Source organism: Nipponia nippon, unplaced genomic scaffold (genome assembly GCF_047370975.1).
Source record: "Nipponia nippon isolate SJK-2023a ecotype South Korea unplaced genomic scaffold, ASM4737097v1 scaffold_8, whole genome shotgun sequence".
Taxonomy (NCBI): domain Eukaryota; kingdom Metazoa; phylum Chordata; class Aves; order Pelecaniformes; family Threskiornithidae; genus Nipponia; species Nipponia nippon.
The window spans coordinates 51,230,479-51,249,001 of record NW_028262402.1 but is presented as its reverse complement, the minus strand read 5'-3'; the positions used below and the strand labels follow the sequence as shown (position 1 = coordinate 51,249,001).

Sequence of the window (18,523 nt, the reverse complement as noted above, 5' to 3'; positions counted from 1 at the left end):
TTGAAGTCCACTTCATCTTGCAAATTGAGCTGACAGAAGTTGCTCTTGATGTGATATATTCTACAGACCTTGTATTCATAATTTCCCCTTTAAACTCTTTCAAGAAACTTCATTCTTTGAAAATTACTTCTGTAATTGGAGTTGACTCTTGGAAGGGCATTTTTCACCCACTGCGCTTTCTCTTAAAAATGTATACACCAGATTAGATGGGTTTCTTTGATCTTACTTTCTTTGTGAGCCTCATGTAATAAGATCATGTGTTGGAGGACCTGTCTTTTCTTCCCCACTCACCCTAAGTGTCCATGAAATAAAGAGGGGTGAGCAGAATAGAGGAAGAAAGAAGTGAAATGTTAAAATCATTTTGGAAAAGGTAGTGACTAACTTTAATTGAGGAGCTTTTACACACAGCCCACACATGCTTGTGAGGACGTGAATATTTCCTGTCAATCGCATTCATGGGTGAGGTTGCTGAGTAAGTTCAGCTAAGCAAGGGAAACAGTTCAGCAGCTCAGCAAGCAAGCGTGCCTCTGAGAACGCTGTAGCCCAACAAGGACGCCGGCTGTAAAGCCGTCTGTACGACTGACCTAGCCAATGATGTTGCTGAAATTTCACATCTGTTATTTCTTACTGCCCACTTTTCTGGCAACAGCAAATCTTCATTTTTTCCATTATAGGCAGCTGCTGGAACTAAAAAGAACTTGAGCTCATTTTCAGATGTGCTAAATAGACTATGTTTTACCTTTCTGTTTTCTCCCCTTCTTTCTACGACATACTACAGCGTGCTGACTTATTTCAAAAGTGCAGGATCTGTGAGTTGCGTGCTCTAGATGTGTCTGAAGATAAGCAGATGTGCTAGCCTGTGCATGCAAATAATTTCTTAGAACTGGGGCCATCATAAAGTCTGGAAAAAGAGATATTCTTAAAAAAAAGCTATCAGTGAAAGCAGAAATCGGTATAGATTGAGAAGGACTGATTGTCAGGAATCACCAATATTTTCATTGAAACGTGCTGTCTACCGTGGCTGTGATTAGTGTTACCTTACGCAGAAAGTAGAGCAGTGCACAGAGCTCAGTGGTGGAGCCAAGTACTTTATGTCCAAGTAGGGCTGAACTGCTTGAAAGAAATAGTTCCTTTTTCATTTCTTGAGGCTGACTTACCCTTCTTCTCTATGTGCCACAATGGAATTCTTTTCTTATGTCCTTCTGGCCCTCTCTAGTTTAAGCTATTGGAGCTGTTAGATTACTTTCCAAAGCTATTAAAAGGAGGGAGGTATTAGGGCCTCTAAGAAAGCTTGCAAATAACCTGTTGATGGCTGTTCAAACCTGTGTGTCTAAATACACTGTGGAATTGATGCATAAGAAAACAATATGTATTTTTTTTTTTCCCAATAATGTATGCAGGCAGGCCATGGAAAAAGCATTCAATGAGAGTTATGAACTGAGAACTGGGCTGCCTGGTGAGCAAATGTTACAGCTGAACTTTTTACAAATACCAGGGAACCACCAAAATCCCTACTTCACTGATTTTTAAAACAGCATGAGTTCAATAGAGATGTGACTTAATCAAGGACATTGACTGACACATGTAGTCAGGAATCCCTGACACTCCAGTCCTGTGGTCTGATCATGCCGCTGCAGTTCTGCATAGGGGCAGTGTTTCCCTCAGCCCAGTAATCGCAGCCCCCTGCAAGGTAATGCAGAAGGATTTAGGACAAAGAGTAAACAACAGTGAGAGATTATTATGGACTTACAGTGCAATGAAATAAATGGGGGGAATGGATGGGAGGAGGTGAGGTAACATATGTGACCCAAAGGTGAATGTCTTCTTATGCTATACATACCTCCTAAAATGCTTCAAGACGCCCAAGAAAAATGTCTTTAAAATTAGTATCTTACTGTTCTGAAATATTAGAATGGTATTCTGGTGAAATATAGTTGCTATTCCTGACAAAATCGGATATTGCTGTAATTGAAAAATATTGCTATACCAAATGTAGGCTGATGATTTTCTTTCATTTTGCACTTCTTATATCACTTTTTATCTTTTTTTTTTTCCCTAAAGCAAAATAGTTTTGTCTAGTTGGTAGAAGGTTGCAATTGTCCTCTACTGAATCATTTTTAAATCCACCTCTTAGACATATAATACAGGAAGATAAATATTTTCATAAAGATTCTTTTGGGGGTAAAATTTAATTTGCAGTAGAAAATAAAAAGGTTTATAGTCTCTAAAGATTTGTAGATTTTATTAAATGAGGAAAAAAATCCTTCCCTGCAGATAATTCTTTTTTTCGTGTATTGGAAAAGTTGAGGCTGAGAAGAACAAAAAGAAATTCTGTACTATGGAGGTTGAAAACATCCCTTGAAATCCAACTAGTTTTCCAGATTGCACTGAGCATATTTCTCTCTGGAAATTTGATACCGTTCATATCCCCTCCTGAAACTGTCAGATCCATTCGGAGTATGATAATAAAGTGCTCTTGCATGCACATATGGCAAGACAACATTATATTTAATATAATTAAAGCATTTTCTAGGTCTGCCTCCCTGGCATTCTTACCAGTCCATCCTCTGATGGATGGTTATCAAGCTGGTTTTCTTTGTTACTGAATTTTTTTTGATGACTGTTTTCTTGGCAGCTGGAGGGACTCCACCTCAGAAGTACTGCTAGCATACTAATGCTTGTGAAATATAGAGGGGATGCTGCTTAGTCTACACATGCAATATCTAAGTGAATCAAAAGAGAATTGACCAAATGCCATGACTCTCGCTTGGAAAGCCCTTATCCCATTTTTTTTTACTTATTTTAATCACCAGTCTGTGCGTACAGTTCTTTCTTATTAAAGGGAATCAGTGAACAGTAATAGCACACCTTAATTTGTGCTACATTACAGCAAATTATTTCAAAAATTAATCACTTCTGGTTTAGGATGGTACTCGGCTAACAACAGTGAGACGAGAATTAGGATTCCCAGTGCAAAATCATAATTTTTAACATATTTTGTGACAGTCTGAAAGATCGCTATGTTGTTCTAGGTCTGAATGTAGCTTGTTTGCATTCTGGTCTGTCCTATATTCTGACACTCTCGCAGTGGTCTGTGTTCGCTGCTGTGCCTGTAGCAGCTCACCTGTCACTCTTATTAATGAACCACTGCAGATCTATGTACTGTGCCAGTGGGGAAGAATGTGTTAATGGTGAATCAAGATCTTTCTCTCTTCCATCTTTTGTGCTATGGAAGAGTTCACTCTAAGCAGAGCAGAAATGAAAGTGAGGTAAATAAGTAAATAAAAGCTCAGAGGAAATAGAGTAACTTCTTAAAGCATTGAAGGTACTAGAGATTATTAACCTTATTAACCTGAAATGATGTGAAATGACATTTCATAAGATGATGGTCTAGCGAGGCTATAACTTAAAAGCTATTTCTGAGCCCAAAGATGCAAACAGATCCTTAGTGCTGTTTTCAAATGTGCCTGGAGGTGCAGCTCAGAATTTTGTACGTACAGAAAGGCTATCAGGAATCTTGGGTGTTTCCAGGTATTTGAGTAGCCGTAAAAGACACCTGGTTACATTGGCACACTTTTAATAATTTTACCTGTTGGAGCATCAAATAGCACTACACACCATGAGCAACCTTCTAATACTGACTGAGTTTGATTCAGAATGACTATAAAGTGTAATTAAGATACGTTTGAAGTGTTTTGCAGTCATCAGAGAAAAGGAATTATTTAACTGATGAATTCTTGGCTAACATGGAATGTAGTAACAGGTGTCCATAACTGTGATGGTCTAAGAAAACATCCAGAAAGGGACGGGGGGGGCGGAATTTCAGATACATAGGCCGCCTTCAATGGTACTCTGGAAAAAGGAAAAGTTTCTGCATTGACTTATTAGTACCAAAGTCTCAACTTAACTGTTAGAAACATTTCTGGTTTAAAAGTTGACTTTACGGAATTTCACAAAGGTTGGTGAAAATCAGCGGAGCAGATTAAGAAAGGGATGAATAGCAAGCAAAACAGTTAAAAAATAAAAGCCAGTGGTAGAGAGTTCTTAAAGAAACAAAGTTTGAAATCTATTAATTCCCTGGCTCCCATACGGTAAATAACACTTGTTGTTCCTCCCACACCCTAAGATGGGAGCTAGTAAACTCTCTGGTGTCCAAGTGTGAGGCACATAATCTGTTAAGAGTATTGTAAGAGCTTCTAAGGAACTTCCAGGGGTCGTGGTGGTGTCACCTCAGTACAGCATTGTGCCCAGCTGCTTAGGTAGCATAATACTGGGGCAGAAAGCATAGAAGAGAGCACAGAGCAAAAATACTTCAAAAAGTGTTTTGTTAAGTTGTTTTAAAGCTAGACTGTAGAAAGGATAAGACATTAGCTATATGAGGCAATAATCTGGTGCACTGGAAGAAAACTGCAGGGCTCACTTTCTTTCTCAGGCTGTGAGATGTTTGGGCTTAGAGATCTACAAAATTTATGACAAAGTGTTAGTTCCTCTCCTTATGCTGGATGCTGATGATACAGAAGATATTACAGCTCCTGCTCTGCAAACCCTTATGCACATCATTTGGATGTATGAGAATTCCTTCTAAAGGTGAGAATCTTCTGTGAGCACACAGAGAGAGAGACGGCCATAAGTGTCTGTGGAAAAGGGACTGGGACCGATACTAAGCTGGGTATCACTTTGTTCCGTTTTCACTTTTTCTTTTGGAGAAAAAAAGAATGTTTCTTCTAATTTAAATCCACTGAAGTATTTTGCATAAGTAAAGAGCTCAGTTTGCTCAGCTGTTGCAGTACTTCCATTTTTGTAAAAATACTTTGAATCTAAACAGGGACTTTGATTCCATTTTTTTTTTCCTTCTTCATACAGGCCAACTAAAAATTGCCAACTTCGTAATGTATCATACAATAATTCTATTGTCACTTTGTATGAGTGATTCACTCCATATTTGCCATGATTGTAGTCGTACCTTCCTCCAGGACTGTTAAATTTACTGACTAGAGAAATTCTGAAGCCTTTGCCCCCTCCTTATGATCGCTGCTGTGACTGAGCAGCTGATAAGCACTTTGAGCTCAGCCCAGTTGCTGAGGCCATCAGCTTCATTTAGGCCTTGTTCTCACAACTTAATAACTGGATCTTGGTGAGAGCCATTGAGTCAGATGCAGTCCATTTGTTCTGCTAACAGCCCAGCTGTGGATATGTAAAATCCCCTTTCCCTGTTGCTCCTTGCAACAACAGGTTTAATTGTTACAGGCTCATAGGAACCAATTAGATTAACAGATGTTAAAGGGAGCCAGTTTCAGGTCTTGGTGGGAAGCAGTAATTTGAGAAGACTTGTGTAAGGGCTTGCTGATACCTAGGTGATGAGTGTCTGGCTTTGAGGATGTGGGTGCCATGAAAATTACATCACTTTTCTCCCCTGTTTGCTGAGCCCATATGGGGAAGTTTGTAAGAATAGCAGCCAGAGCAGTCTTACTTATTTTAGCAAATAACAGCATACTCTAGAAGCTCATTCTTGGTTTTGTGTTTCCTTGACTGCATTCAGCTCCATGAAACCTTTAGATTCGTGCTTGCTTGAATCTGTCTTGTGGAGAGAGTTCACTCTGGGGTCTTTTTGGTTTTCCTTATTAAATGACAAGTTAGTTAAAATGTGGAACATCATCAAAATTTGATGTGGCAGAGATCTGTTTTTGATCTACTTAATCCATTGCTGAAGCAGAATTGCTTCCTGCTAGGTGCAACCTGAGAGAAAGTTTTAATACTTTCAGTGTTGGAAATGAGGACAGGAGAAGCTTTTTTTCTTTTCTTGTTCTTCTACTGACTTAAACTGTTTTGGTCATTGCTGGAATAGCGGTACATGCTTCAGACAAGGGTTAGGATTTATGGAGGTTTATGTGAGTATTGAAAGGCAATTTGTTCGCGGCAGTTGCTTTTCAGAAACTTAGTAACGTTTTTGAGGATATTCAGAGGAGCCAAATTGTAAAATGTGTAAGTATGTTTGTATTGCAAGCACTTGTATGCATTCCCTGTCCCCTTCTGATTTAGATTATGTTGATTCTTACATGACCATTTGCATCTTGAACAGCATTTGAATGGTCTTGAAATCATACAACAGAATAACAGTTTTTAACAACAGAGGCCTGGCCAATGTTGTTTTCTTACTGATACCACTCATTATATTTATTAGGTTGATAAAGGGGAAAAAAAAGGCAGAAAATTTAGCTTCATGTACGTTCTTGCAGTTTTTTGGCTTGTTCCGGCCTATTTGTGGGTGGAATGTCATACCATTGCTATCATAAGTTGTCCCATAAATAAATAAATACTTGTTTTCCTCTGAAAGGAAAAAAATGGGAGTTATCTCATTAGTGAAAGTACACAACAAAGACGACATGTTGGAATTCATGTATGTGGATTGTAGTGCACTGTCACTAAGAAATTATCATTAACAGATGAAAAGCACTTTTGTAACAATCTCTTGCTTTTTGTGCAACAAAATCTGATACCCAGTAGTCTGGCATGTGACCAAGGGGTCACCTGCATGCTTCATGTCTGAATGCATATATGTAAAAAGGCAGATTCCTTTCCCCCTCACCACAGTAACATAATTGTAAAATGTAATTATGGGCACCACTGCTGAGGTTCCTAACTGTATGACTCAAGGAAAACACCAGATGTGACTCATGATACAATCACAAGAGCTGGAAATCATTTTGAGATCCCTTAGTTTCGATTGGTATCGGCTATAGTTGCACATTTCTTTACAGGATCATGCTTGTAGATTCACCTAGCAGCATATTTTTGTGGTGTTATCCATGCTAATAAAAAGGAAATTAGTATCACTGGGAACTGTGCAGTGGTATTTTGATGATGGAATTTTGTTTTCTGTGCCAGGTGATGAAATTATAAGTATTGATTTAAGTAATTATACCCATCCTTCACTAAGGGACAATATAAGTTGGACTTCATATTGGTTAAACATAAGATATTAAATAATGTGATACAGATCTTTACAGTTTGATTCATTGGAAGCTAGTGTATTGTAAAATATCATGTATTTAATAAAAGGATCACTTTCCAAAACAGGTTCATAAAACTGGGCTTTCCGTATTCATATGATTATTTCCATTCTTGTCCATGAGAAATGTGAGTCAGACTAGCAGACTCTTAGATGAAGAGAAAATTAGTCCATTTTCCACTTGAGTTTAATCTCTAGATCGATGCCATAATCTTAGCTGTTTGTGTGTGTGTGTTAGTCCTGTTGCCTAACTGGCAAAGGGTGCAGTGATGCAGCGTCTGTTGTAAGGGTCCAGCAGTTTGCAGCACGCCGAAATCAGCAAGAATTATATGAAGTTACGTCTTTTGTCAGATTTTCCAACCAGGGTGGCCTAATCCACCCAGGTTTTTTAGGCATTTTTAAAATGTTGGCTGTGTTCAAACTTGGAATAATCAGCACAAATGTAAGAGTCGTTACATGTGGATTTAATGCTTGAAGTGAGAAACAGCTGTGGCTTTTTCAAGAGCTATTCCTATGATGTTTGTGTGCATGCAATTAAGTTTGAACGAAGGAAGGGTATCTCCGTATGTGTAGTAATGCTGGTACACCTCTGTCCAGAGTCCACTGAAGGTAGGTGGAAAACTCCAGTTGGCTTCAGTGAGGAGTGACTACACCCTTAACAATGGAGTATATGTTGAAACACACCTCATCCTAAAAGGCTCTTTTAGAATGTCACAGAATTTGGCATGTTACTTGAAAAAGCCTGCAAAAAGCCTGTTACTAGAACACTATTAAGTAGTTTTATTTCTTTCACCTCATTATATTTGAGGCATTTTTTCACCTCTAGAGTCTATAAATCACAGGGTTAAAAAAGGCCCAGAGAGAAATGTAACAAATATTAAGCTCAGATGTTTTAGAAGTCTTGGAGAAGAACAGAGCAGAGAGAGAAAACAGTAGATAAACCATTGGAACTTTTGTCATTGCCCTAATTATTTTTTGAAGAAAAGCAGTGTTCTTCTTTGGGACATAAGTGTATTTAGATGGAAAAATCTGTCGAATTGTGAACTGCTCCAATTCTTGTGCATTTTAATTTCTAAATAGTTTTGGGTAGTTTACAGCTTACAACTTCATTTTTCTAAATTCTGTGATTTGAGGAAGAAGAAAAAGAGCTCATCAGACTCAAAACTATGTCTAAAAGGCTTAACAGTGTGATGTTTCTATGGCATAGTCTAGGACAAAGTCTGTTGAGTAAAACTTATCAATGTTTTTGCCATGGAAAAGTTATTTAAACAGTGATGGAATGGAGTTGGATTGATATTTGCTGAAGTGTGGTGAAGTACATACTGTAGTAAAGAACATATTATTTTAATTAAATGGATGCACAAGTCTTTGATCTTATTTTTCTGATCATCTTTTGATAAAGGTCTAGACTGAGTTTTCCAGTTGTGAAAGCATTTTGCTGACTTGCGCATGATAGCTTACAGTTGCACAATAAGGGCTGATGGCAGCTATGCTGATTAACATACTGCCTTTATAATTTTAACAAAATAAGAGGCATTGTCCCAGATCATTATCTTTAATTCTCAAATGTTAGCATTAGTGTTATCTAGTACTACTGCTAGCTATAGCTGGACAGAATTGCCTGCTTGCTTCTTTTTAAAGGTAAATTGAATTGTGCCCCTTTGTTGCAAGGGGGAGCTCAGCTTTTGGTACAGAGCAATCCTTGGTAGGTGACTTGTCCTTTCTAAAGTAAAAGAGGCTAAGGGGAACTACAGTTTTGCAGAAAGAAAAAATAAAAACTTGTGACTCTAAATCACACAGACGTTTTCGAAGTTGTGTGCAGCATGTTGAATACTACTGAATCAAGAGCAGATTCCAGCCTTTTCTTTGCTGAGTGGAAAGCCTTCCTGCAGTGGTATTCAGAGAAAAACATTCAGTGTTGCTTAACTTCTGTTTCTTTTCAGTCGTAGTAGGAATACCCTCTGAAGTTTGCAGTGTTGTAGAAACTATAAATTATGTAGCTTCTGTCAGTGCATTATTCTAGCACAGTATTTTGTTTACCCATAGCTGCCACCTTTGAAATGCAGAGTTGCTTCATGCAGTTCTTTGTTGTTCTGTTATAAGCTGAATTTACATGTTACAAAAAAATAATTAGTACTTAAACATTAATTTTAGGTCTGAGGGACGATATGTAATTCTTTCTCTAAAAAGAGGGTACTATTGTGACTTTAGTGAGAGCAATAACTTATTCCGTGGTGGTGTAGGATGGGAGAGGGGACAGTGAAGCTTGATCTGTAAGTTAAAAGCGGTTCTTCCTGAAAGTGAGTGATGGGTTTATTGTTTTTTTCTCATCCCAGGATTAATAAGAAAACAGTAGTTTTTGGCAGAGTCTGTTGTCTCAGGTTTTAAGTCTTACTGCCATCCCCCTCACATTTAAAGATGACTTTTAGCTCCAAAAGGGAAGGAAAATCTAGAGGTGCTGGGCAGATGGGAGGCTGATGGATAAGCTCCTATAGCAACGGTTTGATTGTTGATCAATAGCAAGTACACGATTCTTGTTTGGAAAAGGATATTGGGCCAAGACTGTTTTGAAATGTGCTTTCATCGAATCTCTTTCTAACTTGCATGAGGTATTCTCCAGAATAGTTTGCAGTTGTTTCAACTTGCCGTTTACCAGGTGATGCTACCTGATATCAAGCTGATACAGAATTTCCCATGAACTTTCTTAAAACCTGAAACTTTATAAATCAGTATTTTTCATAGGTGTGTACTACAGACTTAGACAAGAATGGAATTGCTGGTGCAAACAAGTCAGATTTGTTTGCTCTGAAACATCCAACAGGGAAGTAGCTGGTCCCCATTTCAGCCAAAAGCCCTGAGTTGTGCCCATGTTCACTGATATTAGGTCAAGATCTTGGAAGTCTGTCTGTGTTTAAAGTAATTATTCTTAACTCTTGTGATGCTGGCTCTTGGAGGAAAGTTGAATGATTTCTGTTCCCCATACAGACTATGGCTTTTAGCTGTAGTGTATAGGGGTTTTTTTGGTTTTATTTTACACATTTTTGGGTTAGGGGTTTTTTGTTTCCTGCTATGTTGGTTAGAAAACTGGGTCATCTGTGTGCTTCATTACTGTGGTTTGATTTATATTGCCTAATTGCAGCTAGATTTCCAGGGCTTTAGAAATGTTCATTCCTTTAGGAAAAGCAGTAGTTCTTTGTTTAAAGAAGAAGAAAAGTTTCTGGCAGGAGCCAAGGAAGGCTGTAAATACTGCCTGCATGGGACCTGTTTTGTGTGTGTACATCTTCATAAAATTGACACTGAAAAATAAATCCCGATATGGATAGTCAGAGGTCATTGTTGTGGGTTGCTGGCCGGAAGCAATTTGAGTCCTTGAATAAAATACAGCAATCACTGAAGCTGGGTTCCACAGTGCAATCTGTTTTGTTTGATTTTGGTTTTTTAATAAGAATAGGGTAGCTGTATTCATTCTTCAAGAGAAACAGGAAAGTATTTGATTAATTTGATAAAGGGAAGGCAGGGTTTAATTTTATAATAAAACATGATTTGAAAGTTTGGATGTGTGAATCACATATCTTAATTTCTCTTTTGTGTTCAAAGGACTTGGAAAATAAAGTAGATGCCTTTGCTCAAGGGCAGTGTAGGATAGGATGGCCACAAAAATGTTGGTTAAGTCTACGTTTGGGTGAATTTTCATTAAATTTTAGTGTATTGAGTTCTGTGTCTCATTTTGTGCTCTCAGACTTTATGGATAATGTCTCTGAGGTGATGGGCATTAGTGTCAAGCCAAGCCTTAGCTCCTTGTTTTGGCATGCTGATAGCGTATGAACAGAATGCTTGGCACTAGGAGGAGGCAGTGCAGCCCGGTGGCTTGACCGCTGCTGGTGAGCATCACGGGCTGTCTTTGGTACATGAAAGTGGTGATTAATGATATGGGGTCTTCTACGACACTTTTATTGGGTATGCTGTTGTTGTGCATGGTTTTGTTAGGGCAGCAAATCTGTGGTTTTGTGTACAATTCCTCTGTGGATATCAGAGGTTGCAGGGAAAAAATTGTAAGGAAAGAGAAATTTTTAGATCATCTCACTTCTGTGAACTTTCCAGTTGTTTGTATTAATTTTGGAGGAGACATCTGGAAACCCTGGCTCCAAGAATGTTAAAACTCAGCAGGCAGCTATTAGTAAACGTACAGAGGGGAACATCTGCAGCAACCACAGGATGGCTTTCTGTGCCTCTCCTCGAGACCTAGCTTCTATGACAACTTCACTTACAAGCTATCTGTTAAGACTTTGATGTAGAAGAGAAGAGAAGCAGATGTAAGATATGATCCTTCCGAGTTATTAGTGGGTATTACAAAGCAACAGAGATAGAAGCGGCTTAGCAGCTGTTTCCAGTTAGCTATGACTTTTTGTGTAACTTGGTGGTGATGCTTTAATGCAGAGAGGGAAGAGTATGGGTTTCTCTTCCACTAATACAACATAAGTATTTGCGCAGAAGGAGAACAATTATGCAGAGCATTATTCTGTGAGATTGTAGTTCCCAAAGATAGAATCATAATGATTATCTTAAAAAAAAAAAAAAAAAAAAAAAAAACAGAAAATTTGTTTTTGTAAGGTTAGGTGGTTGTATCTCACATATGCATGAGCTATCTGCATGATCTTTTCCATTAATAGCTTTCTGTTTCATTATTTCATCCACTTGGGTGCTTTCTGTTTTCACCATGCTTTCTCCCATCTTCAGATAAAGCATAGCACATTTGTCTTGTTTTCCTCATCAGTTTGTCACTATTTTCCTTTTTTCTTCCAATGCCAGCCAAACTGGAGACATTTGCTTCTTTTATCCATATCTAAATGTTATGGTTCTCAACAGTGAAGGGGAAGAATGACCAACAGGACAGGAAGGCTCGGTGACAGAGTGAGCTTCTGCAGTTGCTCCAGCCTGAGAGCACTCATGTGATGAGTTTTGCAAAAGATCAGGTCAGCCAGCAGCAGCACAGAGCTTTTGTTTGGAGGAAAAGGTGCACGATTATAAAGAACTGACACCTTTGCTTCGAGATTGAAAAAGTTTATTGCTGGTTTTCTAAAAGTTAATGCAGGATCTTTTTGAGAGAGGAGGTCTTGCAGTGGAAGTTTGTTTCTTCGAAGCTAAGGATATGTTACAGAGATGTGTTGATAGGCAGATAGGTTGAGTATCTGTGAGACAGTGTTAACAGCATCCGCTGGCAAAACATTAACTACTTGTCTTGTCTTGCTACCATTGTGGTTCAGTGGTCCATGTTATGATTATACTGGTAGACCAAGGTCAAATACATCACTACAGAAGTGTATGATGGGTTGTATAGTCTGTTTTTTAAGTACATGTGAACTGGATCTTCATTCTTCTGCTTTATCTGTTAAAATGTTCTCATACTAGCTATTGAAGGAGGCGATTTAAAGTTTTGATGAACATGTCAAAGTTCTTCCTATTCTCAGAACTCAGTTCTTGGCTTTAAATGCAATTTTCAACAACTCGCAAAACAACATAAGGAAAATTTAAATTAACCTTGCATCCTTCCTACTTAAAAGAGAAATCTGACTTCAGGCATCAGCTTTTTGTGTAAGAAATTATCTTTGACTTGCCAAAAGATAGATAAGAGAGAGAGATAGAAAGAGTTTTCCTTGCTCTTAGGATAATACCAACAATATTCATAAATGAAAAGACTTTAGATTGCACTTTGTGGGGGAGAGGTGAGTGAGAGGGGAGGGGGAGGTAAATACAGGTATCCCTCTTTTTCTCTTTTGCAAATATTATAACTCTATAGAAAGCAGCTATTTAGACAGAAATTGAAAAGTATAGATTAAAATGGCAATGAAACAGAACAGGAAAATCAATTCAACCCACACCTAAGGAGCTCAAGTTTGGGTTTTTTTGGGTTTTTTTTTTTTTAAGAAGGACAGCTATCAAGAAAGAATTGAATTAATGTTGAGCTACAAAGGCCATTAAAAGATGATTTTCACTTCGTGTTAACAATGTGTCTAATAGCTGAATACAACTTACTACACTAGAGAAGAAATTTTATTTAAACGACTGTACATATTTTTCATATGTCACTTTCTTTTAACTCTGTGGGATTAGAGAGGATATATTCTCTATACGTTCTAATGAAAGTGTGCAAGCAGTGCAGTAACTCTTGACTGAATTGGGTATGTTTTGAATATTCTTTTCAAATTTGTTTCAAATATTTGTCAGCACTTAGCTGATGGCCACAGCTGAAGAATAATGGGTTGTTTTCCACCTTGTGAATGGCGTTTTTCAGAATGTGGACGTTGGAAGCCTTGAAATTCAACTTGCAAGGACTCTTCATGGGAAGAACAGTTCTCTCAAAAGGGTTTTTTTGTGGCCCACTAAAATCTTTAATCCTGCAAAACAGAGATTCATTGCTATAGACACAAAACCCAGGCACATTTGTATGCTTATTATGTAAGTATGGAGAATTAAAAAAGAAGCATATTCGTATAGGCTGTTACGTGAATGATGTTGGCATTACAAAAAGCAAGCAAGGAAAGCTGTTGTACTTCTCCTCCTGTTACTGCCAGAGGCCTCCATCAAGGAGAATGAGGTGAATGGCTGAGAAAATATCCCAAATATACTGTGTAAAGCTTCTCTTTCACGTAGGGTCTTACTCTCTTTGGGCATGCTAACCTAATAACCGGGTCTTTCGGCATCAAATGACAGCTTAACCCACCCCAGAGCACTTCCTGTGTTGTCATATACTATGCGCAAAGATCACTTCTTGCCAATTAGCTCTGCCCTACTCAAGCCCCTTTATTGCTTTCAAGGTTTTTTTGCAAATTCAATTCTTTAGCCTGTATTACATTGTGAAAGGCCCTGAAGGGCTGACTTCTGTCTTTTGCCTGCGTGACTGAAACAGGATTTGTTTCAGAGGACTTCTTAACACATGACTTAAGTAAGAGAATATTCCATCAATAATTGTGGTCTTTTTTCCATTTCAGCATTCTTTTTTCAATCTCTGTGGCTAAATCAGTGCTAAAAGCTTTTACAAAATGTGCCTGGCAGTATAATTTATGATTAGATCTGAAAGGTGAAGGCTAACTCAGCAGTGTATTTCACATAAACAAGCGCTCAGAGTTGTGAGTTGGAAAGGCAACTTCTCTGGCACCAAGGCAATTTATGACATTTTAAAAGCCTAGAGAAACTGAGACAATACAAAAAAGTATCAAAGGCTGGAATATTTCATGTTCTGACTTGTAATTTTAATTGTTTTGGGGCTTTTGTTGTTCTCACATGCCAAGTTAGCAGCAAAAGCTTCAGCCTTTCTTTTAGCTACATTGTAAGTTAATTTGACGATCTTTTGTAATGCCTCTAAATCCAGCTTCCTGAAAAGAAATGCTTGCTTTTGGACTGTCTGAACTCTTCTAGGAACAGAAGCGACTTTTTCATCTGAGCAGCATGGTGCAATAAGGGGATCAAACCCAAGCCTGCCTCAGATTTTTCTCTTACAGCTCCAAAATCTAAAAAATGGCTGAATGTGCTCCTTCCTGTAAAGTATTCTGGGAAGTGGGTTGAACAGGTTAAATCCTGCCTCTGCTGGAACCGAGAGTAAACTCTTACACATATTTGCAGTCTATATTCAGTATTGTTAGATTAGGGTTGAAACCTATTTTGTCAGTAACAAGTACATTCAGGTCCCCCATGAAGAACAGGAATACAGCTGGTTGTCTGATGGTCCTGGGCAGTCTCGGGGAAAAATGGACTGTAAGGAATGTTCTGCTGAATTTCCATGTCCTTCCCTCTCTGACCTCCAATTTCTTTGTTGAAATACATTGTTGGGGGGTTAATTTCTTAGGATTTCAATTTTTCAGTCAACCTTCTAGGCACCTGGCTTAGAATATAGGAGGGCTTCCAAACGATCCAGGAAATATTTTCATGTTAGCAAAATCATGACAAAATGCGTATGTTAATGAGTAATTAGTGCTGAAAATAAATGGCAGTTGAGTTGAATATGTCATTACATGAATTAGAATCATGTGACAAATACATCTGAACCGTGTATTTTGGCCAAATAGGCAGTGAAATCTCTACTTCAGACTTCTGGACTGAAATGATTTTGCTTGTCCCTTCACTGCCCCATCTAACACTTTCACTAGACTTCATTTATTTCTCAGCTCAGATTAAAACAATGTTTTTTATGTTGAAAATAATCGTGAAACTGACTCCAGAGATTTTACCAACAGATTAATGGGTCATAGCTTTGTTTCAAATAGATTTTTATTCTCTGTTTCACAGCTGAGTCCATAAATAAACTTGCACAATCTGCAATTTAATCAAGCTTAATCTTTCCCCCAGCACCCGCAGGAACTGCCAGTGATGCAAACATTTGGGAATTCTAATTGTATATACAGTGTTACCTGAATCCTTTCATGTCTCTCAGAGAAATTCTTTCCTGTCTGTTATCTGAAAACCAAATTACTTCAGTTAGTATCGGCTCTTCCTGAAGGGGAAAAGGAAAAGGTGATTTAGTTTTTTTAAACACAAATTTACTAATGTTCTTATTTGCTGGAAGCTGAGTCATGTTGCTTTCTTTACTGTGTGCACTTATAGACACTTATAGATGTACTTTGTTTTTCTATAGGATATACACTTGCAACAGTTATTAAATTTTTTAATTACATATTTATTGCAGGTGGAACTTTCAGATGTAGGTGTTCACATTGATTCTTTAAAACTCTGGGAGGACACATTTTGCATTTAGGATTAGTATATCCAACTCACATGACTGAAAGTAAAGGTATTTTCAATTATGTATGTAATAATAAGAACACTCGGCACTTGACAGTCTAGAAAGAGGTGGACGTTCTCAACAAGTATATTTTACCTTCCAAGAGCCCAGAGAAGCCTCCAACAGAGGCGTCCTCTCATTAATCCCATGTCAGGATTTAGTGTCTGATGTTCTGATTCAAAAGTGCTCTGCCCCCAGAAAGCATCCTGCAATAAAATTAATGTCTTGAAGATAAGAACAACAGGCTGAAACAAAGTAGATTGCTGGAACTGGATGACTAAACCAACTGGAAGCTCATTCTTTGCGAGTTTGCTTGGACAGGCTGTGCATATTTAGTTTTTTTAATATGCACGTGTAGCTGCAATTTCTAACTGTTGAGCTCCCTTGAGGAAATGAGCTTTGAGACAGGACTTGGAGGATGGTCATGGTAGATGAGGTCAGGAAGAGAATTCTGGGCAGAAAGGCCCTGAGTGCAGCATAAGGAGAATGTGATGCAAGAATCTTTCATTCTTGCTGCAGACTGCTCAGTGTGTGGTGGGGGTTTTATTGCTTTTCCTTTTTTCCCCAGCACACAAGTCTAATCTGTCAGCTGGTGTGATGAATGCTGCTAGTCTGTAGCTTGAGAGCTGTGTGGCAATCCCATCCCTGCTCCAGGACACTTCATGCTGCAGATCTGTGATGTAGACCCAGCTCTGTCTGGGAGGATCGTGGAGGGAGGAGAGGCCACAGCCAGATCTGTATGTGTGTGAAATAAGGACTAAACTGCAGGGAACCATTTGGGAAGCTAAGTTGTGCATGTCTTTCTGCACGCACCAGGATTGTCAGTAGCTTCGTGTTTACAATTAGCATCCTTGCACTGAGCCCATGGCATGGGGGAATCTGCCCTCCCCAGGTCCCTCTGAAACTTTAGGGGGGTCTTGCCCAGCACCAAGGCTCTCCGACAGGTGTCTTGGGGCTGGTGAGACTACAAGGCTTCTGGTGTGCCAGCACCAGGGTTGCTGGCTCTGGTCACAGCAGCCCTCCTGCTCAGTGTCAGAGCCAAATGAAGGCTGGGCTGTTTCGTCTGGAGCCAGAGGTGCTGCTTCTCTGACCACGTCACTGCTGTTATTTTCAAACGCAAGCATTACAACTGGGAGCTGGATCACTGACCCCTTTTTTGAGATGGGTTTAAATGTGTATTTTTGCAAGCATTGTCAGGGGTCGGCAGGCAGGAAAAAATTGGTAGAAAGAAAACTCAACACTTCGTCTGGAGTGTGCTGTCTGAATACAAGTTCAGTTGTAACGTGGATAAAGGAGGAAGAACTTTTTAATGAAAACAGAAGGATTATTTTTCTAGTTTTAATCTTGAAGTGGGCGTCGTGACCACTGGGTACAATTGGACCAGTGTGACTGAACTACAGAAAAATTAAGAGAGACTAAATAAAACTATATTGTTTTTAAACAGCATAGATAAGAAATAAACAATAAAGCTGAGTTCTTTGTGGGGAATCTACTGCACACCAGCCTGTGAGTCACTGAAACATTGCTGAAGTGAAATAATTTCAGTGACTCCACAATTGTTACTGTGAACAAAGAAATATCAATAGTTTTGTCATGTTTTCTGGAAGAAGCTTCTATTTCTAGGGGCCCTAATTGGTGGGGAGGTTTAAGCAATTGTTGTGACACATTGCTTGTCTATAAACAGAGATAATAGGTAAGCCAACAGCGTTCTTGCTTCTAAAGCTTTGATATGTCACGCTGTAATTTTTGTAATAAATATCCTTCAACTTCTGATGCTGAACACCATTATCTGAAAAGACGAGGGAGGTCTTACTCTCCTCTGCACCTACTCCCTGTTGTGTGCTCCTGCCCCCTTCTTACTGCCAGCTGGGGTGCTTCTCATCCTCACTGGGAGCCAGTTCAACTTCCTCACCGAGAAGATGCCTGTGTGGTGTCTTCCTGGCTTTTCTTTCCTCCCCTTCTCTTCTGGGTTAACTTTGCTGGGTTTGTGCATTCAGTCACCTCATGGAGGGATCCAGTGGCCACCAGAATAGTTAAGGGAAGTGGAAGGAAAATGTATCTGGGAATGGGAAGAAAAAGGTCAAGTTTAGCCCCCAAGGTGTCCCTGCTAGGCTGGCTTACCTATAGCATCTAAGTTCACTCTTCGCAATAGTGTGTGTGGACATTTTAAAGTAGCATTGCAGATGCAGAAAGAGGAAGCTTTAAGAATGCTGTCATGCAGAGTTTTAAAAGGTAAGGAAATGCCAGATTTGAGGTTGCTTGTGCAAAATAAATTCTGTACACTTCTAGGTGCTTTTCAGCTCTTCTTGTGAACACCCAGTTGCTCTCCCTGAGTAAGCTGGTTGGGGTGCCCCCTGGACAGACCCTATCTGTTTCTTCATCAGTGAGTTCTGTCTCCCTGATGCAGACTCTCCATGTTCTTCCAGCTCACTTCATTCCTTCAGCCCACCCAGTCTCCAGCTGTGGTGTGGTGGTTGTTATTGTTTGCGTGTGTTTGTTTTTTGGGTTATTTTTTTCGGTTTAGTTTTTAAAGCTCTTTCACTGTTTCCTTCCAAAGCACCCCCGCAGCCTGGCCCTCTGCATAGCCCAGTTGCTGGCAGGACAGAGAAAAGCACACTCTGTCTTCAGCTCTGATTCCAGCTCTGGTCCGTCATGGTGCACAGCTGATTAAAATCACATGTTGTCCGCCTGGGATGGTGACTCTGCTCTGCTGTTCTGGTCAGGACTCCAGCTTGAGG

At 39.2% G+C, this 18,523-nt stretch overlaps 1 protein-coding gene across 8 annotated transcripts in view; it reads left to right on the top strand.

Moving 5' to 3' along the window:
* Positions 1-18,523, top strand: part of LHFPL2 (LHFPL tetraspan subfamily member 2) — a 129,049-nt gene that overhangs the window by 71,315 nt on the left and 39,211 nt on the right. The gene's annotated exons all lie outside the window — the stretch shown is intronic.